Below are 26,215 nucleotides of genomic sequence, written 5' to 3'. Positions count from 1 at the left end.
TATACTTCTGTGCAACATTGCCCTCCCTCAATTGTTCTCTCAAATTGTCCTTCTTGTCCGTCTTCCCTTCCTCTCTCTTCCCAACTCTCTCTCTCGCTCTCTCTCTCCTCTCCCCCCCACACTGGGTTCAGCCTTAACGATTCATCTCCATCTCTGTCTGTCTGTCCCTCTTTGTCGCTCTCTCCCCTTGTCTCTCCCACTCTCCTTCTCTCTCTCTATGTCTCTATACCACTAGGATTATCGTGGTATATATGTCTCTCTTTCCCTCTTCCTCCCTCTCTATGTCTCTATACAAGACTAGGATTATCGTGGTATATATGTATCTCTTTCCCTCTTCCTCTCTCTCTCTCGATGTCTCTATACCAGAATAGGATTATCATGGTATATATGTCTCTTTCCCTCTTCCTCTCTCTCTCTGTCTCTCTACCAGACTGGGATTATCCCGGCGTATTCAGGGAGATTCCAGCTGCTGCAACGAGCCGTCTAAACCCAAACATCAACAAGCTCCTCTTACACAGACCCACCATGACATACACACGACACGCTGAAACGCACACGCACACGCATGCAGACGGAAGCTTTTCTGTCTGGTAAATACTGCAGGTATACAAGAAAATGAAATGTCTGAGCAAGAGAGAGAGCGAGAGAGAGAGAGAAAGAGAGGGAGACAGATAAACAGAGCGAGACCGAGACAGACAGACAGACACAGAGAGACAGAGACAGAGAGAGAGAAAGGGAGAGAAAGAGAGAGAGAGCAGGACCTGGGTTCAAAGAGGAAAAAGATGGAGAGGTTAGGAAGAAAGGTGATGAAAGAGGTGAAAGAGTAGGAAGGTAGAACTTGAGTGTATGCATACGCATGAGCACATTACTCTATCAATGTTATCTGTAGGACTTGGTCTTTTGTGTGCGTCTGCATGTGAATGTGTGCATGTGCATTTTTTGGAGAAAGGAGAGGTTGAGAGGTATCAACAGTGAGGTTTTTCCACAGGTCTCTGACCCACAGCAGGCCTGTCAAGGCAAAACACGATGGAGGGGCAGATATAAGAGCCTCCTTCTACCCCTTCACCTCCCTGTTTGACCCACCCTCCATCTATTGATTCTCTCCATCTATGTCTTTATACTAGGGAGAGATAGCCTCCATCGCGAGGCCTTCTTCCACAACCCTGCGTGCCAAGAGAGGAATCCAATAGAAAATGTACCCCCAAAATACCACATCAGCCCATACACCATCAAAACAACAACGGATAGAGGAAACCCTCCAAGAATCCTATGACCAATTCTGGAGAAACCAGGTCAATGATATTCACAAATGAGTCATTTACAAATGATAAAATAGAAAATATAAATTGGAAGGTTACCTCATCCGAATGAAATAACAAAAAGGATAATTCATTCAATGTACATACTCCAGTGAGAACAAGCTGGCAAAATAAACAGGACACCACAAACAAAAGAGAACATATCCGAACTGTGAGATAGGCCTGCTGGAAGATGAACACGCTCTTAAACATTTATTCACATTCATTATTATTGCTAATTATGTATGAATGTCTTGGTTAATTCGAATGCTCTAGCAAAACGTATCCTATATAAGTCTTGCTCTTGCTCTTAGCCAACTGAATTTAATTTAGAAGGAGAGAGCGCGAGAGAGCGCGAGAGAGAGCGTGAGATAAAGGGAGATAGAGAAAGGCAGGTCAGAGAAAGACTTTACATTCATTTTCAGAAGCGATTAAAATGTCTGTACATTTCCCATGCAAATAAAGCCCATTGAATTGAAATGAGAGCCCAAAAAAGAGGGGAAGATAGAAAAAAAAAGGAACAGATTAAGAAATGGAGACGATAAAGGGAGAGGGATACAGAACAAATGAGGAGAGCGACATAGGGAGAATGAAGCGGGATGTCCTCAGTGTAAAGAAGGAGAGAGACGTCTGGCTGCTGATGAAAGAAGAACAGAGGCCATACAAATGGAGTGATGGTGTTCAACAGAACAGGAAGCCCATGAGTTAGAGCGGGAAAAACAGTTAGAGCAAGGTGTGTGTCGAAAGAAGGAAAAAAGAAAAAAAAAAAGGAGAGAGAGAGAACAATCAAGAGAGGGATATGGAGAGCGAGTGAGAAGGAGAGAGATAATGGAGAGAGATGATGAAAGAGAGAGAGATTATGTAGAGAAAGAGAAAGAAAGAGATAATGATGGACAAATGTTTTGCTTGAGAGTGCAAGTGTGTGTTTGCTTGTGCATGACAATGTGGACATGTGAGTGTGCAAATATTGTGGTATGTGTTCTGTAACCTAACCCAACGCCCCCATACATGCAAACCACAAACACACACTGCTAATGCTAAAGTAGTACTGTTGTTAATAAATAAAAATAATTGTATCATTCGGGACCACAGCTATATAGTAAAAACCTCATCAATATCAGAAATAACAGTTTGTGTGTGTGTATTTACACACACACACACACAAACTGTTTAAGGAGGAGAGAAGGCTGCCAGGAGAAGACCAAGCTACCACTAAGTGTTTCTTCCTATGTAATTGTTATAAGTGGTGAACTCATAGAATGCCATTCCTAAGGAGAGATGACAGTCCTTTAAGTTATTAAACTGTCATATTTACTGTATAACAACCCTCCATTACGACCATGTATCACTGCTGTTGTATCACTAATTCCGGTTTAAGTCATGATGCTTCATTAAGATTGTCTCCAAGCACATATATATAAACTTTGAATGCAGTAGTATTTTTTGTATTATTTGTGCAACTCGTTTTTGTCATTAACTCTTTATGTCAAGCCATTATGTCGATTCTTTCATATCTCAGTATGTTTGACTAGGTGTACGTCTTTTGACCCCCTTACACCTGTTGCATGCATAGAATTATTGTTCACTAAAACACGAATTGGACCAAACTGGAAGGTCTAGTATTGCACTGAGAACAAGAGAAGCCGTTCACTGCAGAGAAACTACGGTGAACAAAACACTCCACAGACTTTGAGGTTTGAAGGTTTGAAGCATTTAATATTATCGTATAGCTTTGGTACCATTTACAAAAGGGGGATTTGTGAAAAGCATTAATATTTCAGAGACATAAGGTTTGACTGCTTCCTGATTCAGCACAACAGCAGTAGCGTGATACAGCGTTTCTCAACCTCATTTACACCAAGAGTAAGCAATATTGTAGTAATTGTTATTTAGCATTGTTAATAATAAAGTCCTGGCTTAGGGACTAGTACAAACTATTCTTATTGAGCATCACTTCAAACATTGTCATGTCCTAGTCATAACAATATTAATGCAAGCGTATTTATTGATATTGTTGTGTCCCTCTGAATATTAAACTATTATTATTTAGCATCATTATTAACATTGTCGTGTCCTAGTAAGAAAAATAGTAATACAAACATATTTATTGATTTTGTTGTGTCCCTAGGAATATTAAACTATTCTTATTCAGCATCATTATTTATATTGTAGTTTCCAAGCAACTGAAACTGTCCTTAATCATTTAGCGTCATTATTAATATATTTGTTGCATCGGAACCAATATGAAACTAATCTTAAGCAGCATCGTAATTATCATTGTAGTGTCAGAGCAACTGAAAACATCCTTAAACATTTAGCTTCATTATTAATACATTTGTGGCCACGGAACCAATATGAAACTATTCTTATTCAGCATCAATAATTGATATTGTAGTGTCAAAGCAACTGAAACTGTCATTAATCATTTGGCCTCACTATGCAGAGGCATCAAAGTGTTGGACATTGAGGCGTACTTCTGATCTGGTTTAATTTAACTGCCATAACTGAACTTTATCGATCGGAAACGATCATCATATCTAATGCTCAACACATTTTTCTTCATTTTGGTTTTGTATAACAAATCAAGGGGGGGAGGGGGATGGGAGAATGGTGGAGAGACAGGGAGAAGGAGAGGAAGAGGAAGAGAGGGCAAAAGAGATAGCGGGCATAGTGAGGGAGGAGGGGGGGATAGAGGGGCAGTGATAGGGAGAGAGAAAGAGGTGGAAAGAGGAGGCACGGAAGCGAGTGTGTGACAGGGAAACAGTGTATGGATGTCAGCCGGAGGAGAGTGTGTGTTTGTGTGTATGTGCGTGTAGAGTTGTGACAGGAGCCCAGCGGGGCCATGCAACGTGTCAGATCAACTGGAGTGGGACATAAAACACACACACACACACACACACACACACACACACACACACACACACACACACACACACACACACAAAAAGTCACTACATGGTCTATAGTACACATATTATTTCTCTCCAGCAGAAAACCAATTGGATATTACACACATACTATACTGACATCTTGCACTGTAATGTCATATTCACGCATGCACACACTGTGTTTTGTGCACGAGTCTCGTTCCTCTCTCTATCTCACTCTCTCTGGCTCTGTATGGGTCTCTCTCTGTCACACAGGGCTTGCTTTCTCTCTCACTCTCTGGCTCTGTATGGGTGTCTCTCTGTCGGACAGGGCTCTCTCTCTCTCTCCCTCTCTGGCTCTGTCTGGGTGTCTCTCTGACACCAATGGCTCGCTCGCTCTGTCTCTGTCTCTCTCTCTCTCTCTCTCTCTCTCTCCCTCTCTGGCTCTGTCTGGGTGTCTCTCTGACACCAATGGCTCGCTCGCTCTGTCTCTGTCTCTCTCTCTCTCTCTCTCTCTCTCTCTCTCTCTCTCTCTCGGTGTGTCTCCGTCACACAGGGCTCCCTCTCTGGCTCTCTCTGGGTGTCTCTCTGTCATAGAAGGCTGAGGTGGTAATACAACGTACTGGTAGGGTAATGGGCTGCACAAAAACCATTTCACGCCACAGCAAACAGAGGAGGGGACAGGAGACAGAGGAGAGATGGAAGAGAAGAAGAGAGGAGAGAAAAGAGAGGAGAGATGGAAGAGAAGAGAGAGGAGTGAGGGGAGAGGGGAGATGGGAGAGAAGAGGAGATGAGAGGAGCTGAGGGGAGGAGAAGCAAATAGACCAGAAGAGACGGACACACACACACACACACAATAAATACAAACCCACAAACACACCCACAGAGTGATTTACACATTTGCATCCATTGCGTAAGTGAAGCTCATCTCTCCTTTTGCAGCCCAACCTACAATTTATCACGCGCGCACACACACACACAAGCACACGCACAGACACACACTTACACACAATCATCATTCTGAGGTTAAGAGCTGTCTGTTGGTTTCGCAGGGATTTGGAGTGACATGGTTGGGGAATTAAACCATTTCCTGGCTTAATGAGAGCAGACAAACTCTATGTCTCTCTCCCACATCCCCATTCTCTCCCCCTCTCCTCCCTCTGTTCTATTCTCTTCCTCTCTTCTCCAACTTTTTACCACCGGCTCTGCTTAAAGGACAAACACCAATCTGGGTGATCAAACCATGATCACTGTCTCAGGTAAACGCACCTGCCATGCATGTTAAAAAACAGCAATACAGCACTCTGGTCTTATTCATCATCTCGTCCTCAAACCCTGTACTGATCAACGCACATGGATTCTAATCAACTGACTCTTCCTCATCACTGCTCTCCACTGAAAACCTTCATCAATACATTCTCCTCCTCCTCCTCCTCCTCCTCCTCCTCCATCCCTCACCCGCGTCATTCCCTGCTCTTCTCTGGCTGTCTGGGCTTCCCCCCCCTCTTTCATGCACACTCTCAATTACTGGGTTCCTTCTAATCCTCTCACTCACCATAAAAAACTTTGTCTGAAGTGTTTCTCCTCATCTCTGTCTGTGTGAGACAGTAAGACAGTAACTACTCAGTAAGAGAGACGGAGCTAAAACCTTTCGTCTGTATCGTATCTCCTCGTCTGTCTCTCTCACGGTCTCTCTCCCTCTCTCTCTCTTCTTTCTCTTGTGTCCCTACATGTCCTCCGCTTTGTCTAGAGCCCTTTGTACTCACCCGCTCTCCGTTGCATCTACCTCTCTCCCCCCCTCCCGTCTCTCCCTCTCCCTCTCTCTGACCCTTCAGCCCTCCTCCCTCACTCAATCAATGTAGAGGGGAAAGCGCCACTCTCCAGTGGCACCCTTCCATCCACCCCCCCATTCATCCACCCTTCTTTCCTCCCTTCCTCCATTCATCACATCACTCTCTCACTCACTCCTACTCTCGCTGTCCTCTGTCTTTCTTTCAGTGTCGCTTTCTCCTCCTTCTCCCCGTGCGGAAATCAATAGGGAGGGAGAAGGAAAAAAAAAAGGGGATCTGCCCCCCTTTCTCTCCTTTCTGTCGCCCTCAGCCCTCACACATACTCTGCATCACCCTCTCTTTCACCCCCTCCCTCTTCCCGGTCTCTCCCCCCCCCACACCACTCTCTAACCCTTTTACCCCATTCCTCTCTCCCTCTTTAACCTATATCCCCCCCCCCCCCCCCGTCTCTGGGAGATCAATGGCGAGAGGGGCGCTGTTCTAATCCATATCAGTCATATTCTTGTGCTCCGCCAGCACTTTGGACCGACTCAATTAAAACACAGCACTGAAGGCTGCACGTGACTCTGTGCACATGTGTGTGTGTGTGTGTGTGTGTGTGTGTGCCTTCATTCCTGTGTGTGTGAATGGGTGTGTTTCCCTTCAACTCTCTATTCTGAGGATATTCTCGTTATATCCATTGCCTCTATGTGTGTGTCGGTTTTGTGTGTTCATGTGTATGTTTTGAGTGCGTTCGTGCATGCTAGTGCATGTGTTGATTTGTTTTTGTGTGTGCGGTTGTGTGCGTGTGTGTGTGTGAGTGGGTGGGTGGGTGGTGTGGTGTGTGTTATAGCTGAGTCTATGGAGCAGGGCCACCTGGGATCCTTATCAGTGGTAGGATAAATGACTGGGAGGGGAGGGGGAGAGGAAGAGGGAGGGAAGAGATAGAGATAGAGAGAGAGAGAGAGAGAGAGAGAAGAGGAAAGGAAAATGAGAGAGAAAGAGAAAAAGCAAGAGGGAGAAGGAGAGAGGGAGAGAAAGAGAGGTGGGGAGGGGGGTTGGGTAACATAAATTAATCCATAGTAAAAAAAATAAAAAAGCCATTTGGTTTTGTGAAATTGAAAGATGAAACCCATAATCACAGATTAAAAACAAAGGGAAAACAGCCGAGCCCTGATGGACCGTCTGGCAGTAATTGTGTTTACCGTGTCCGATTTTAAAGGAGTACCAACAATAGCCATGGTGATCAGGACCATTAGAGAAGTCAAAGACTGATGCATGACCCACGAGGGCTAGCGATTTTAAAATTACATTTCCTATTAGCATTAGCGTTAACACACGGGCGAGAGCGTGCCTCGTCCTTAGAGCTGTGGTTGTTGTTGTTGTTTTTTTTTCTCTTACAAATGGTTGTTTTTGACTCTCCATACAATACCATTACGTTTTGGGCCTATGGGGCGATTGGCTCTTTCATCTTCCAAAAACTAATTTCACTCCAACAATCATTCAAGTGCTGAGGAAACGCGGAGGGGGAGACGGAGAGAGTGGCCAGGGAGCCAAGGCTTGGTATGGAGGTGTCTATCTCTGGGCCGAGTGGCCGGTCTCTGGGGCGGTCTCGCAAAGGTGGACTGGAAGAGGTTAACGTCGGCTGCGAATCAACACATTTGATTAATTTATGTACTCTTTGGTTTCATGTTTTTTCTAGATTTGTGACAGATTTTTTTATTTTGTTTTGTTTTTAGTTGCTTATGAAATGCTCCGAACTTATTCAACACATTTCATTTTGATGTTGCTTCTTTTGGCTGCGTGTGCTGTTTTCAAACAGAAACCACAAAGGGGACCAAACTCCAGATGCAATCCCCTTTTATGCTTGTTGAGTCTCATGTCATCAATATTAGTTAAAATCCATTAGTTAAAAGTCAGCTTGGTGGAAACATAATTGGCACGTGGATTTATATGATCCATCAGGGAAGTTTCCATAACTTATAACAATGTCGTTCCTCCTGTTAAATACAACCTTCTAGCCATCAACCAAAGGACACTTAATCACAGCAAAGCCGCTATTTCACAGCAAAGTGGCTATTTCATAGAAGTCGCTATTTCATAGCAAAACGTTTTGTGGGTTTTTAGTGAATTAGTAAATTAGAAAATGAGTAAGGCCTTGCAGTGCATTCATCGGTCCGATTTAGTTGTTTCTGCAGATTAAAAGCTGTAAGTCACTGTCAAAACAAATACATTACCAACGTTATGGTCCAGAGAGCGAAAATGGAAAAAACACATACTCACAGAAATTAAAACATGCCTTTGCATGCACTCACTCACACACACATACTGGTGCGCTGGCACTACACATTAATATACACTGTCACGCACATAGATAAACACTCACGCTTGCAAACACACAGTCCCCTTTACACACACATGATATACATCCACACAAAAGACACAAAACACACACACACAAACACGCACACATACACACACACACACACACACACACGCACACATACACACACACACACACACACACACACACACACACACACACACACACACACACAGATACATAAGGTGGCATTTGACAGTTTAATGCATCTCATTAATCATTAATATTAGTAATACATCTGCTAGCTCTCCAACAAGGTAACGAAAAATATCACTCCTTCCATGTGTGTGTGTGTGTGTTTCCATATATCAATCCATCAACCTCGCATCCCTGAATTTTCCCCAGATTCAACGATATATCCATCCATCGATAGGTCCACCCATTTATCTATAAACTTCTAACCTTCTATTTACATTTCCATGTTTTTCCATGTTTCCTCCACAACATACTAATCCATCCATCCATCCATCCATGCCCGGCCTCTACTCATCTCGCACCTCCACCCAAAAGGAGCCCTTATCCATCTCAGAGATGAGAAGGAGGTGGTTGAGGAGGTGGTGGAGGGGAGGAGGTGATGGAGGTGGGGGTTGCAGCTGTTGGTGAAAGCTCTCCATTTTTTCAGACTAATTACTCTGCCTCTTAACAAAGTACCAGCAACCGGCTGGGAGGAAATGAACACACAAAGACAGGCACGCACAGGCACACACACACACAGACACAGACACACACACACACACACACACACACACACACAGGTTTCATTGAAAGGAATTTAGCGGAAATCTGACACAGGAGGAAGGCAAGAAAGAGTGAGATTAAGTGAATGAACAAGATAGAAATAGATAGAATGTAAAACAAGAAACAAATACATAGAGAATAATGCAGAGAGGAAGTGAGATAAACTTGGGGGTAGAAAAAGCAAGACGATTGATACGTTCAAGCATTACTCTAAGTGTGAAAAACCGTTTGTTTGTTTGCGTGCGTGCCTCATGGAGGAGGCAGTGGATTATCCCGGCGTGTGGATTCATGAACTGGAGGCTGAACTGGAGGCTGAAATGTCAGCGAGCCGCTAGAATAAAGGCGGCAGAATTAGTACAGAGAAGAGATAAATGTCAGGGGGCTCTGGTACTATTAGGACCACAGAAGGTCAGCACCCCCCGCGCACACACACACCCAGACAAAAACACACACACACACACAAATATAAACACACACACACACTCATACACTCCAAAACTAACGCTACTTAATGCAAAGCAGTCCTTCTCCAGGTATGTTAGTGTGTGTGTATTGTTAGGATTATGAATTCATGTTTGTTTCTTTCATGAAAAATAATGTTCATGATGGTGTGGGAATATAGCGCAGAACATGGAGCTGCCAGCGGGCAGAGGATAGGGCCACGTACATACAGACACACACACACACACACTATCCTATAGAAATATGTGTTCACTAAATATCTAGGGTCACATATATATACAAACACACGCACGCACACACTCGCACAAGATCTGATAGAAATGCACACACACATGTGCGCACACACACATACACACACACACACACACACGTTTATTCTGCACTACTGTCTTATAGTCCCACTCGTCCTTGGGAGGCCACCCAGGTGGAGCCATGATAAGGAGAGAGAGAGAGAGAGAGAGAGAGAGAGAGAGAGAGAGAGGGAGAGAGAGGGAGAGGGAGAGGGAGAGAGAGAGAGAGAGAGAGAGAGAGAGCTGTGTGACCAGAGAGGAGGGCTGGAGAGGGGGATGAGGAACAACGGATAAGAAGCAGTAGAAGTAAAGGAAGATAATTTCCTCTCCTCTAAGCCCTCCTTCCTGCCACCCAGATAGTCTATCCTCCCTCTCCCCCTCCATCCATGCACTCCGCTTCCATCTCCTCTTACTCCCTCTCCGTCTCACTCTCTGTCTCTCCCTTTCCATCTCTCTCTTGATCTTTTTCCCTCCCGCTCTCCCTCTCTCTCTCTCTCTCACTCCCTCACTACCTCTCCCTCTCTCTCACTCCCTCCCTCCCTCTCTCTCTCAGTCTCTCCCACTCCCTCACTCCTTCCCTCTCTCTCTCCCCCGCGTTCCATCCCAAACTTCCCGGCTTAAAAATAAGTTTGGTATGTGGATTAGCAGGAACAAAGAAAGGTGAATTTCAACGAAGAGCCGGGAAAGGTTTTAAAAAATACAGAGGAGGAGAGAGGAGAAGGGATAGAAGAGAGAGGAGATGAGAGAGGAGAGGGAGGTGTGGACAGGACAGGATAAAGGGAGAGATGAGAGAAAGAATGAGAGGAAAGAAGGTAGAAAAGAGAAGGGAGAAAGGGGAAAATGCAAAGAGAGAAAGGGGAAAAGGAGGGGAGAGAAAAGTGTTTGGTTGTGGAACCAAAGCAGGATACACTCAGGTGGACTGCAGATAGAAACCCGAGGAGAGAAAGATGCAGAAAAAAAAAAGACAGAGAGAGAGACAGACAAAGAGTGTTTTCCCCCCCCCTCTAAACCCTCTCTAAAGCGGAGCACAAGGCAGGTGATATCTGTGTGGTATTATTTATCTGCGTGTGTGTGTGTGTGTTTGAGTCTGTATGTGCGTGTGTGTGTGATATCTGAGCAGAGCGACTTACTATAAGAACATAATCGTGTAAAAACAGCACAGCCACAATAGAATCACCTCAGTGTGTCTGTGTGTGTGTGTGTGTGTGTGTGTGTGTGTGTGTGTGTGTGATTTGCACACAGTTTTGTGCTTTTGTTTGCAGATGTTTGTGTGTGTATAGAGTTGCTGGAATTGTACAGGCTTTCTTTGTGTGTGTGTGTCAACATGTGTGTAAGTGTTAGTGGGTAGCAGGTGGATCTAGAACCTGGTGGGATGAGTCCGTAATAAGATCTCTCTCTCTCTCTCTCTCTCTCTCTCTCTCTCTCTCTCTCTCTCTCTCTCTCTCTCTCTCTCATATTGCACCCTATTGGCTGACATTGGTAAGACATGTTGATATCACCTTATACATCCCCTGTTCCTTTCTCATCCTACCATCATCATGCCTTTACTAACTTACCTACAATTAAGCATTATCTTAAGGTGTAATTGATTGGGGACAGCAGTATATGTGATGAGGAGATATGGGAAGGTACATGACGGTAAAAAATACACAGGGCTGGTGTAGTTTACAGTTAGCATTAGGCTGAAACGTATACATTGGCAGCCATCTTGTTGTTTTTGGTAGTCAGTTGGCATGGTTTCATACACCAGAAAGCTCATGGAACATTCAGAGAGTGGGGAGGGGTTAAGACATGTGTGACTATGTAGTGTGCGCATAGCAAGACACAAGTATAGACTTATTTGTATTTCTTAAATTAGTTAATTTCGTAAGTCCACTAACAGTTTTGATTAAAAGATAGTGAGAGCAGGACAAAGTTCAAAATGTGTGTTCTCGCACATTAAAAACACACACACTCTGAAAGGCAGTGAGTTAATTTCCTGGTGAACCTGGCTATGATTATCTCCTGGGCCAGAATGGAACGTTTGATGTCCTGGGACCAGACTAATCCTCAGTGACTGACCCCCACCCCTCATTTCCCCTCCTTAACTTAATAAAGGAGTTTGGAGAGAGAGAGGTTACAGAGAGGGAGGGAGGGGGGAGAGAGAGAGCAAGAGAGAGAGAGCGAGAGAGAGCGAGAGTGAGTGAGAGCGAGAGGGGGACATAGAAAGAGAGAGAGAGAGGCGAAGGGAGAGGGGGCAGAGGGAAAGAGAGAGTGGGAGTGAGGTGAATCGATCAAAGCTTTTAGGAGAAAGACATTTGATAAAGAATAAGAAAAATCTGAGAGAAAATGGGAAAAAAAATTAGAACATTATATAAATAAATAACCCAACAAATGGCCTACAGGGATGCGTTATAGTTATTTAACTGTCAATGTGATATTAACAACATATTAATGCATCCATATAAGTGTCTTTGAATTATGCCGGCAGCAGAGACTTTTCTATATAATGGGTACAAATGATTGCCGTCTGTCGCAGCGATTTCTCAAACAGAGCGGAAAGAACACAATTAAAGCGCAGCGATTACTGGTACATTACCGAAACATTAGATATGGTAAACAGCTGTGCTCCTCAACCACATCTAGTTCCCCTGCCTGTCTCTTAGGTAGGAACACAACCCATAGACTTTAATTGAACGAGTACGACAGCTCGTCCAATGATCCACGTCAAGGGTTTCCGTACCAAGATGCAGACTGCACAGAATCCTCACAAGCGCATTTATTTAAATCCAATCAAATTCAATCAAAACGTACCCAGGCTAGTCCAAAAATGCACAAAGAGACTCTGATTCCAAGACTATGAATAAGATTCAGACAATTTCAGTCATATCTTTGTTCATCTATCATAATAGAATTGTAAAGGGACCATAGACAATTGCAGATGTAGCCGGTCACAGTTCACCACCAGTTGCTTGTTGAGGGCCAGGTACCTGTGGTTCTGACCAATGACATGTCATTTAACCCTCAGCGTAACCAATGACCTGCGTCCAACCCCAAGCTGGGCCCCAGCTGGCCAATTAGCAAGCCTTAGTATGGAGCTCGGCCAATCAGAGGCCCACAGAGGCTAGAGCCCAACTGAACTAACAGATGGGAGGACAGAAAGTGTGTGTGTGTTTCAGAGACCTTTTGGCCTATATTTCACAGCGGAAAGAGAACTGGTTAAGAAACTGTACTCTTTCACGGCTGGAGTGGGAGTGTTAAAAAAAGGTGCACATTTTATGCAAATCTAGATTCTTGTCCATTCTTATCAACAAAAAAAAATTCTGGGTATTTCCTCTTGGCACTGTATCTTTTTTTTTGCTACATACTGTATGCTTGCTCATCATTGTAGTGTATTGAGATTTCTCCTGACATCTCAGAAGATTTAACAAACATTGCATTATATTACTCTCTCTCCCTCTCTTTTGTGTCCCACGGAGGGTGTCTGGCAGGCTCTACCTCTCCATCCATTTGACTATTCCAGCTAAAAGCACCATGTAACACATTAAGCCCTTTTAACCTTCCCACTATCACCGTTTAGAGATTCACTCTGCCTCAGGGGTTGAGGAATCTCGAGCAAGAGGTGCCTCCCTCGCCTTCCCATGACTCTCTCCTCTCTCGTCCTCCCTTCTCTCTTTCTCTCTCATCCACCCATCTCTCTTTCTCCCATTTTTCTTTTTCCACATCTCTACCACCCTCTCTTATCATCCCGTCTCTCTCTCCCTCTCTCTCTATATATATCCCTATCTCTGATCCTCCCATCCCACTATTTATTTCCCTCTCTCTCATTTCTCCCTCTCCTTCATTGCCTCTCTTTCATCCTCCCATCTCTCTCTCTCTTTCCCTCGCTCTCATCCTGGCATCTCTCTGCCTCTCTCGGCCTCTTTCCATTATATCCACCTCTCTCTCACCCTCTCATGTAACTCTCTCTCTCACCACATCTTTTGAAGGCACTTAATCTTGCCCGACGACCGCAATCGACTCTCTCACAGACGCACACACACACACGTTGGGTCTCTCAGTGAGCTTTATCAGGGGATGAGTCACCGTTCCTCAGCGCTCCGAGAAGTTCCTCTCTGACGCCGGAGAGACGCACAGCGCCTTAGAAAGCGCTGACACACACTCAAGCACTTCCGGTCCCATGCACGAACACACACACACACACACACACTCACACACACACATATCTGTGATTGTATTTGTACACATATACACACACACGCACACATATCTGTGCTTGTATTTGTGCACATAGACCCACAAACGCACAAGGTTGATATACGCATTAGTTGCTATTACGTCTGTCGATCCTTGGCACCACAGCTGAACTAATAAGCTCAGTGTGTACACAACACACACAAACAGACACACACATGCAGAAACCTACACACACACACTTACATCCACGGTCACACATACAAATATTAACGCCAGCAAATACAAATACACCATGACACTGTCTCTCTCACACACACACACACACACAGAAAGTTGGCTATCTGCTCTGTCCACACCACATTGGTCGGAGGTGATAACAGTATCCATTCATCCAAAACGCATCAGGCCATACACACCTGGAATGGCTTGTGTGTGGGTGTGTGTGTGTGTTTATACTTGAAACTATGACCCTCACACTAAAAACCTAAGTTGAAGTGTATTTGCGTGATTCATCTGTAGTGTGTGTGTGTGTGTGTGTGTATGTGTGTGTGTGTGTGTGTGTGTGTGTGTCTGCGTGTGTGGTTGCTTTCGAAGGCAGTTTGCCAGTCATGAGGTGAAAGAAGTGATCTGATAAGCCAAGGACCAGAGAACATATACACTGCTACACTGACATGCAAACACAAAAATATGACAAGACACAGACATATACGCACTTACTTAGAGATGCCCATTACACAAAACAAATACAAGAAAACGAGTTAGACACACACATATACATATATATATATATATATATACACACACTGCACATAAACGTACAGAACGAGACCCACAGATATATACAACCACACACACACCACTAAAAAACACACGTACACAACTGCTAGAAATACATACTGAGCAAATACACACAAAGTCAAGTCTACGGGCACACACACACAAAACAACGCGCACACACACACACACACACACACACACACACACACACACACACACACACACACACACACACAGCAGTCGAGCAACAAGAATCTGGATAAACAGATAATTTATCAGATGATATTAATGTTTCTTCACTTAGAGCTGCAGTAAGGACACAGTGTTTGTGTGTGTGTGTGTTTGTTTCTCTCTGTGTGAGTGACTGCCTGTTTATGTGATTGCAGAGAGGCTTCTGATAATGTGTGTGTATGTGTCTCTGTGTAAGTGTTAATGTGTTTATGTATTTGGAGACAAGCGTCTGTTAATGTCTGCTGTGTGTGTGTGTTTGTGTGCGTGTGTTTGTTTGTGTATGTGTTTATGTGTTTGCAGACTTGCTTGTGTTAATGTGTGCGTTAATGTCTGTACTTAATAAAAGCAGCACATTAACTACAGCGGCAGTTTAAAAAGACCATCAGCAGTACCGCAGAACCACAGAGAGTGATGTCACCACGGCTAGCTCCTTAATCGCTCTCATCTGCCTCGCACACACAGGCACACATACACACACACACACACACACACACGCAAACCAAAGGCAGCCTAAGTAGGCGTCTGTGCTGGACGGAGAGCGATGGCTGCTGGAGTCAGGACCATGCATGTCAGGGTAGCGCACGTTTAAAACAGATAATCATTCACGACATGTTGACTCAGCCTGCACTGCTAGCCCACAAATCACTGCTGTGTGTGTGTGTGTGTGTGTGTGTGTGTGTGTGTGTGTGTGTGTGTGTGTGTGTGTGTGTGTGTGTGTGTGTGTGTTTTTAATTATGGTTACATACTTCTTCTTTCTGTCAGGGCTAATATGAGAACGCTCATTCATCCATCGGGCACATATGGTGTGTGTGGTTGTGTGTGTATGTGCATCCACATCCATGAGTTTGCTGTAGCACGTGTAGTGATGACGTGTTGTGTGTTCTTTAGTGTATTGATATATCTGAGATTGTGCACAATTTCGGCTGTAGATCTGGATTTTTGGTCTGAATGTTCTTGTGCCTCAGTAGATTACCATATACATATCCATAAATTTCCATGTGTGTATGTTTGTGTGTGCGTGGGTCTGTGTGGTTTGTTTTTGTGTGTGTGTGCATGTGCCTGTGAGTGCGCTTGTGTGACTTTGTGTGCGTGCTTGTGTGTGTTTCCAGCTCTGTGGTCACCAGACCAGTACGGCACAAACTCAGACGGTCCGGGTCAGAGTCATTCACTAATCATATTAACATTCCTACTAAATGACCCAACACATAACTCATCTCTATATCCCTCTCTTTCTCTTTCTGTTCTTCCCGCTCTCTCCATCCTCATATTGTGACCCGACACATAACCCTCTATCCCTCCCTCTATATTCCCATAATATGACCTACACCCATAATTCCTTACCCCCTTTATCTTGCTCTCCCTTTTCCTCACCCGTAACGCTCCCCTCTTTTCCTCTCTATGCAACTATATATTGTGACCGGACAAGTAACTCTCTCTCTCCCTCTCCGTTCCTCCCTCTGGCATCAAATCATATGACCTACACCCATAACTCTACCCTCCCCAATGTAACCCTGTCTGTCTCACCATCCATCTCCCTCTCCCACTCTTTGTGTGTCTCTTCCTCTCTCTATTCCCTTTATGCATGTCTCTATCTCCTCCCTCTCGCCTCCATCTTCCCTCCCATGTGATCGACTGACCCGTGGGTCAGTGATGTGAACTTTGACCTCAGGAAGTGCTACTTAGTGACCGGGTGGGAGCCTTATGAACCACCGCCTGACTGTCTGTCTTTCGGCTAAGCCGATTGTCCGAATGTCCAACCCTGTCTAACCGTTCAACTTAATCAAGTGTCAAAAGGCTTGTTGACTAATGATGAAGCTTATATCAAGAAAAAGTCACCATGACTTCAGCAGTAATACCGTGCGTTTACTATTCATCGCTCCAGAAAGGAATAAATGTGGGACAATTTGTGTCAATGTGGGAATTTGTTTTTACAAAATTGTATAATTGCTGTAGCTTAGTACATCCACTACCGTGTGTTTGAGCTCCCAGGAGTGTGTGTGTGTGTGTGTGTGTGGCCCCTCGCCGGCCCAGCCACCACATCCAGTCCCGCGACGCTCGCTGCTTCATGGAGAATGAAAGCAGCTGCGGACGCGTGATGAATAATATTTTCATTCTCCTTAAAAGGAGAGGAAGGCGTTTGTTTTCAGTGCTTTGGTTTCCAAGGAGAAACCGACTGAGACTCAGCCTTAGAGAGTTAGAGGGCTACATCGAGAACGATCAACCGCAGCTCCATAAACACAATGAAACCAGCGCTGCCTGTCTCTCTGTCCGTCTGTCTGTCTGTCTGGCTGTCTGTCTGTCTGTCGTCCATGGAAAAAGCTGTGCGTTTGTGTTCATATGTCTGCTTGTGTATCTCCTCTGTGTAGAAAGGTGTGTTTTTGGATCGGCTATCTTAGCTCAGTCTGTTCGTTTGTCTCTCTGTCTGTGGAAAAAGGTGTGTGTGTGTGTCTGTGTGTAGTTCATATGTCTGCTTGTGTATCTTCTATGTGTAGAAAGGTGTGAGTGTGTGTGTGTGTGTGTGTGTTTGTTCATATGTCTGCTTGTGGATATCCTCTGTGTAGAAAAGTGTGTGTGTGTTTGGATGGGATATCTTAGTGTCTGTTTACGTTTTCCGTGTGTCCGTGGCAGTTAATATTTATAACTGTTTATCTGCGTGGAAGTGTATGTGTATCTTTGTGTATGTTTATGTGTCTGTATGCGTGTGACTTTGAGTAAGGGTACGCAAGCGCTTGACTGGGAGAGCTGTTTTTCAAGTAGAAAAGCACCAAATATGCATGGCAACCACGGCCCAAGTAAGTGTGTGTGTGTGTGTGTGTGTGTGTGTGTGTGTGTGTGTGTGTGTGTGTGTGTGTTTGAGTGCAGGGTAGTTCTATTAACACCAGGTTTTCTTCCACTGTACCTCAGCCAAATCCCACACTGCTGTGTGACTTGGCCAAAGACCACTGGATCAGTGTGTGTGTGTGTGTGTGTGTGTGTGTGTGTGTGTGTGTGTGTGTGTGTGATGAGTACAAACACACAAACAGACACTAAGACACACTCTAAATATTAACTGTCCTCAGCCTACCTCTCAGTATTGACTCGGAAACCATCAGTCCAGACCTGCCTGCAGAGTGTGTGTGTGTGTGTGCGCGTACATGTGTGTAGGGAGTACCTGCCTCAAGCAGCTGACCTCTATCCCAGAGGGTCAGTCAGCATAAATGATGTGACAGCAGGGGAAAGGGGGCTCTGATCCCACACAAGGCTGATCGTTAGGCACGTCATCCTCAAGCACACTCACACGCACACACATTCTCTTTGAACATACAGAGACGGACGGACGGACGGACGGACGGACGGACGGACGGACGGACGGACGGACGGACAGACAGACACTCAGTGGGACAAGGGACCAGGCAGTAGAGGTAGCCTCTACAACTCTTCCCAACAAAACAATGAACTCATCTCACTACAGACTAACTGTAAATCTCAGACCTGCTCCCCAGGCAGTTTTAGCACTGGCTGCGGCTGTTTGGGATCATCTCAAAATATTTTACATATTTGAACTCGATGAAGCCACCGATCATTTTTTAGCTTAACATCAGTATTCTCTTCCTCTACCTATTGAGGTTTCCGCCTTTTCTACCCTGTCTCCATCCCTCCTTCCTTTCATGTCTCTGACTCATCCCTCCATACCTCTCTCCTTTACTCCCTATCCATCCAGCCGTCTCCCTCTCTACCTCCCTCAATCCATCCCTCTCTCTGCGGCTCTTTCCATCTCCCTCCCTCTGTCCTCCAGTATAAAAGGAATGTCAGTGTAATCCGCTACCCTTTCTGTTCTGAATCAGCACAACACTTCTGTTCCAACAACCCCTGCGTCCTTATAAGGGCAGAACCAACCACAAGTCCTTACGCACATGGTCACCCGTCTGCAATGTGGTTGTTGTGTGTGTGTGTGTGTGTGTGTGTGTGTGTGTGTGTGTGTGTGTGTGTGTGTGTGTGTATGTGTGTGTGTGTCTGTGTATGTGTGTGTGTGTGTGGTCAGTGTGTGACGGCATATGTGCGCGGGTTACACGTTTAATTTGAAGCTTATTGAGAATGGATGAATCGTTTTCTTGGCATTCTTCAAGACTATCTTGGACATTCAGCATTTCTTTCCAACGCCGTGATTTCATTATGTATTTTCCTCCGTGAGAAAAATATTTGAGTCTTTAGGTTTTCCCTCTCTTCTGCTGTTAGGCTCTCATAGGTAGCAAGGAGTGAAAGGAGGGAGAGGTAGCAAGCATTCGTTTGTGTGTTTGTGTGTGTGTTTGTGTGTGTGTGTTTGTGCAACCCCCCTGGATGGACGAATGATGGCCTGATGGATTTAAAGATGGATGCAACAATAGATGGATCAATGGATACACAAATGTGGATGGATTCATAAATAGACAGAAGGATGGATGGATGAATAGACATAAATGGGAAAGAGTATGAATGGATTTCTGAATGGACAGACGGATGGATGCACAGTGCTGGTGAACTTGGAGATAATCATCATAACACGAATGCCACTGAACTATTGGTTTACTAAAAGGCCCTTTTCAATGGAACCAACTAGAATGGTGTCCTTCCGTGTTTCCGGAACGAAGCCAGTGCACAAACAAAACTCTCAACCCTCCCCAACAACAAAGAGGCACATTCAAGCACAAGGTCCACTCAGGGCTGGTCAAGAGTGCAGGTTCGATTCCCCACAGTTCCTCCCAATTAAGCACCAAGGCTGCCTCTTCCTGTTCTGTTCTGGGAACTGGCTACCCAGGGACAGAGTGGACAAGTTTGTGTGTGTGCGTGTGTGTGTGTCTGTGTTTACTACATCGGAAATAACAGTCACGAGCCTTTCAAAACATTGAGGCATACACTATAAAATGTTGTTTTTCTGCATGTGGGATTAAGATAAGAATACCTTTTAATATGGTAATTTATGCTGGGTACACACTACAGGATGATTAGCCCGATTTTGGGACCGATTTCCCCCTCAATACTGTCGTTAGCAAAGCCCCGATTTTTTGATGGTTGTACTGTTTTTTATTTCGATAGGGAATATTAATGGCCTATGTTTTTTAACAATCAGGGCCTCACCGATTCATAATATTTGCAGAATATATTCGCAAATATTAAACAAATACAATATTTCCAATCCAAAATCCTCTCGTATGGGGGGAACTCTGATGACAGCTGAGGACGCAGGCAATGGATTGTGCAAAAGACATTAGCAAATCAGGAGCCATGCTGACCTCGCTGCATGCTGCAAAACCCCAAAAAACATTAGCAAAAGCTAGCATACCTAGAGCCTACTGACTGTCGTCTGACATGTTTGTTTACACTAAACGTACGATTTTGATCGCGAGAGATTGGTGCCATTTGTGGTTTTGAAATGAACACTGGGAGTGTATTCGGTTAATGTGTGTTGTGCTATGTTGGTAAAATAGTTTCCTTGCATACACTTAACGACCAAAACAGTTAAATGTATCTTAATCTATCATTAGGTGTGTGGTCTCTCAGGAGTGTACCCAGCATTAGAAGAGACTTTGATAGCTTGTTTATAACTAATGTGCAGGGAGGGGTTAAGTATCAAATCACTTAGATGTTTACAGACATACGTGTGGGAGTGGAGAAACTTAACCTTCGACTATCCCGCTATTGTTCCAGACTTGATTTGATTTCAAACCCACACACACCAACAATCAGAGCATTACACCAATGGTAAAAAAGCTCTTTGTGCGTTTCCAGGTAAACTGTGAGACTATAACATTACAATGACTATACGTGTTGTTCTGCTTTTTTATGATAATAGGGTCAAGACTCTAATCGGTGTGACCAGATAATGGGTGTTGAATTGTGAACCATTACCACGATTTAAATGAATCTCAACAATTTGCAGAGCTGTCAGTAAACTGCATGGTCAATCATGCTGTTATTTGTGTTTTTAGATATTATATTGTTTGTATATATTTGTAGGCCTGTGCTTGTATGTCATTTTATACAATTAAATTTGTACATGTGCCTTTTTCTTTTTTTTTTATCATTCTGTTAACCATTATTTTAGATAATTATATGACATATAATCAAATAATCAAAAAAAGTATCAGCAACAGCTGTGGTACTACAAGGAAACTCTGGGACAATGTTCTTTATTTCTAAAACACACTATTGTTCTTACTGAACGATATCAAAAGAAAGTAATAATAGTTTCTTGCCAGGTAGTGGGAATAACCGCTAATCTGGAAGTCCCCCTTAAAGTCTGCTGCTGTAGCGTCCCACACACAATAGTGCTTCGGCCTGGGGACCAGGCGGGGACGTGAGTCGTGGGGGCCCGGGAGAGAGGAGAAAGGACTAAGACCTGCAACCTTGAAACCATTCAAACCCAAAAATAAGACCACACACGCTTCCTCTCTCACACAAGCATAGGCTGGGGGATACACATACGCACGCACAGGCGGGCAAATACACACATAAATACAAGGTGGCAAACAGACAAATAAGTGTCCCGTGACACACACACATTTACACGGATATGCACGTAAGCACAGACAGCCAGTGCCATTGTCAGGACAAGAGAGGTTAGAGTGAAGAGAGACAACAGAGGATGTAATCTTGCGTGGGTCAGTTATAACTCCAACGGAAATTATACTGAAAAGACACAGGAACTCAAAACTCCAGAAACAGTTTCACGGTGCAAGGTCTCCTCGTTCATAACACAGTCACCTCCACAACATTCATCTCCACGACAGCCACCAGGCAGATTGGGATCGCGATAGTGAGGGAGAAAATGAATGAGCGTCAGCCAATCAGGAGAAGGTTAGGAATCCCATTATATCTACAGTAAGGGCGAATAATAAAGTATTAACTGAAATTCCCCAAGATTATACCATTTTATTGGATTTCGGTTTAGTTCATGATATGGAACCCCCTCTCCTCATGCTTTTGATACCTCTTTCTTAGTTATAAGATTACAATGATAACCTTAATTCTAACGTTGGCAGCATGTAATGAAGCATTTCCATTCCAAGTTTTTCCACTGGTTAAGAAAAACAAGCGGGGTGTTTCGTAACTATGGGCTTTAGGAACTAAATGCTGTGTTTGAGCAGAGGCTCTGCAATTTACCACTCATTGCTTATTAGCTAATGACATTAGTTAGCAGACATGCACTCAGTGGGTCGAAAGCCGGACAGCCAACAGCATTACGCCTCTATAAACTAAAGCCTAAAAACTCGAACAATGTTTGCTCCTGAAGGGACAGCGGTGGCACTGGTAGACAGCCGGTCAGTGTGGTTGTACCGGTGCAGGCCCTCAAGAGACAACCGGTCAGAATGAACCTTCCTCTCCCTCGCTCAGTAAGGAACAGACCTAGAGGTAATCCATGAGTGGCTGTCTCAGATCAATAAACTAAATGATTCAATTAGAGCAGAACCAGACTCCCTCTCCCTCCTAGCTCGGTGGATGTATCAGCAGGTAGAGTTCTGTCCAGGTTTATCCATGCAGACAACACAATGAGTGTTGTTTCAGCGGACTGATAACGAGCATGGCGGGACACACACTCTGCCTGTTCTTACCCCGTGAGAAACCTAAGAACTGTCTGTCTCAGCATGCAGACGGCTTCCAACACCCTCAACCATTACACTAAACTAATCCTGTCCATTACCCGAGTGTCTGTTGGAGGACAACATCACCTTTCAGAGATATAAAACCCGGAGCAGCTTGTTTAACATCCTTATCCAATCACAAACAAATGTTAGTCATGTTCCCCATTTTTTCCCTGTTGCATTATGGTAAGAAATATATAAAGATGTAAATCTATCTATCTATCTATCTATCTATCTATCTATCTATCTATCTATCTATCTCAATATCTATATCAGATGTATCAATTCGATTTTGTTTTATAGGTGACTGCGCAATGACAAATAAAGTCTGTCCATCCATCCATCCATCCATCCATCTATCTATATCTATTTATGTAGATATGTTAGTGTAAAACCATGTATCGACTATATATTTGTATATTTATATAAAATGTGTACTGTATGCTAATCATTTAACGGAACCTAAACAGATTGTACTATATATATGCAAATTACAAATCAAAATAAGGTATAATAAGTATAGGAAGCAAAATAGTCCATCAGATCAAATAACTTATAAATACATGATAAGAGCATCACCTATTGAGACCATGCAGCTCCAGACCCTGATTTTAAATAAGGAGTGGCGTATTTAGTGGCATTCCGGTATAAATACCGTAATGACTCCCGACAGCGAGTTTATTGTTGAGAGGATTTCAACCGAGGGAGGACCAGAGGGGAACTTCCAGACATCCTTCTCTTAAGCTCAAATCAAATTAAACTGTCTCTTATTTATGGTGTCGGCAACTTTGGACGGTAATTTGGTTAAACTCGAACAATGTGCCAGCGTTTGTTGATGCATGGGCTATGTGTTTGCATGAATGTGAACACTGTTTCATGAGGGCACATCCACACACTAAAAAACACAAGCACCCGGCCATGAGTGCATATTACAATGAGTTTTATAAGTACACACCAGCATGAACACACACACACACACACACACACACACACACACACACACACACAGACACACACACACACACACGTTAATATATTTGAATAATCAAAGAGCAAATGTTCAATGTATCAATTAAGTAAATGGGCCAGTCTTTACACTCTTAAGCAGTTCCTTAAAGTTGTTTGGTAAAATAAACAATGCATTCATTTATCCAGACACAACAAGCAAAACCCATCATAAAAAAATCTGTCTCTACCAAATCTATATGTATACATTGTTCATCAGAACAATATTCCCCTCTTCAGCCTTTCAACACTTTTAAATGTCTTTATTTTATTGTGTTCATCCCCCGACTCCCTTGGGCCCTTCTGCCTTCCACTTATGGGCTGCGACCCACAGATTGAGAACCAGTGCTTGAAACCACAGAGAGAACCCAGAAGGGGAGGAAGCAGGCCTCACAGTCATACCAAGCTAAACAAACACAGGGACTGAACAGGAAAGGTAAAGACCACCTTTGGCATGGATCAAAACAACAAGGTCTCAAAAAGATGAAACGACGATGATGCACAATAATCCGAGATATCGTACAGGAGATGATGAACGGCGCAACATCGTTAAGTTATACTGAATAAAGATTGCAGCGCAACAATTACAATAACTGTTGACTGTGACATTGTGTGTGTTTGTGTGTGTGTGTGTGTGTGTGTGTGTACGTGAGTGTGTTGGTGTTTGTTGGTTCGTGTGTGTGTGTGCATGCAATCAAACCACAAGCACCCTGTTGATTTACTTCCTATTTCCCTAGGGGGAAAGTCTGTTGTTGTGGCAAACAACACACACTCTCACACAAACACACACACACACACACACACACAGACACACACACACAGACACACACACATACACACACACACACACACACACACACACACACACACACACACACACAAAGCAACCAACTTGTATGTGTTTTGGTTGCTTGATAATTGTTTCTAGGCAAACATTCTTCTGCTAGCTAAGACAGCTAACCCATAACCATGAATCAATGGGATGCTAATGGAGCCACAGGGACAAAACACACATTATACTACGCTAGCGTTGCATTAGCAACACACACGCATGGACACAAACAACCACACACACACAAACACACTATATCCATCAATTTAGCTTGTTTTTTACTCCCTCCATCCAATTTTCTTTATGACTCACTTTTTTTTGCCTCCCCCTTTCTCTCTGCTCCTCTACGGCTCTTTCCCTCCCTTTCACTCCCTCTCTCACTTTATATCCCGCTCTTTGACATATCTCCATCCCTCTTTCTCTCCCTCCCTCTCTTTTATGTCTCTATCCTCCCTCATTCTCTTTCCCCCTCCCTTGTATATTCTACAACAAACTCCTTCAGTCTGCTCCCACTCTCTCGGATCAGCAGTGTTAGTTCTTTGAGAACTTTCCACTAAACACCTTCACTTATCTTACAGACAAACGACCAGAGAAACAAATAAATAAAAGGCCAATTTAGTGTGTTTGCCATCGGTCGCCCCCCACAGCCGTGTTGGAACTGTTCAATTAACAAATACATCTTCGTCAGCAAGGTCGGCCGGTTTGGTACCGTGGTGACTGCTGACATCTCTCTCTCTCTCTCTCTCTCTCTCTCTCTGCCTTCTTTTCATTTCTGCTAACATCAAACTTAATTACCTACCCCTGGTGCATGCTAATTGCGCTCTTTCTCTCGCGCTCTCTTTTGGTCGCTCTGTGTCTCTGTCTCTCTATCGCTCTTTTTACAGCTCCCTCTCTCCCCCTCCCTATCTATTACTTTGTGCTCCTCTTTCTCCCTCCTCCTCTTCTTTCTCTCTGTCTCTCTCTTGTGTCCCTCTCTCCCTCCTCTCGTTGTTGTTGATTTGTGAACAAGAAACTTTTCTCATTTGGAGGTAAGGAATGGCTGAGTTTATGTGTATTGATCGCTTGGCTCAGGCTGTGTGGGGTGATCGAGCGAAACGGGACAGCGGTGTTGGCAGATTGTCGCCGGGACAAGAACAACATGCAGGAAAACATTGTTTTTTTCTTGGAGAACAGAAAGTGCTCAGCGTGCTAAAAGAGGCCAAACCCCCCGGTTCAGATGCAGCCCTGATTGGGGGCTATGAAGAGGCTTGTTCTCGGCTTTACCTATGCTGGTGTTATAGCTCTTAGCTATAACACCCTAAAGACTTGTTAGCAATATAACTATATCCAAATGGGATTTTGCAGATTTACACTGAACACGAAAAAAAAAAAAATATACATATATATATATATTCAAAATATGTTGGTTATCGTAAGTATATCATACGCTAGTTATTTTGTTCTCTGCGATTCTCCGTCAACTTTAGTTTTTAACGCTCGATATTCTTTGGGTGTGAACAGAATCGGTACCCTGGCACAAATTGCAGCGTCATCCATTGGGACACATTTTATGTGGATCTGAAACCTTACCAATCAATTTGTTGGAGAGTTGGTCAAATAACAGTCGACTAAGAGTATATTATAGCAGAAAAATATAAATATCATATATAGTAAAAATCAGTATATTAGTGTAAAAATAATAAAATCTTTTCTCCTTTTTAAACTTTATTATTTATTATATTATGACTTAAATCTACTTTATTATTACCTTTCCTTTTGATATTGATATGTCTATCATTGTCTGCTGCTC

At 43.8% G+C, this 26,215-nt stretch overlaps 1 protein-coding gene across 1 annotated transcript in view; it reads right to left on the bottom strand.

The window, feature by feature from the left end:
• The window catches only part of LOC307073300 (partitioning defective 3 homolog B-like), a 188,073-nt gene that overhangs the window by 24,266 nt on the left and 137,592 nt on the right, over positions 1-26,215 (bottom strand). The window lies entirely within an intron of this gene.

Source organism: Pollachius pollachius (genome assembly GCF_949987615.1).
Source record: "Pollachius pollachius genome assembly, chromosome: 3".
In the NCBI taxonomy this organism is placed as follows: Eukaryota; Metazoa; Chordata; class Actinopteri; order Gadiformes; family Gadidae; genus Pollachius; species Pollachius pollachius.
This window is presented reverse-complemented; position numbering and strand designations above follow the sequence as displayed.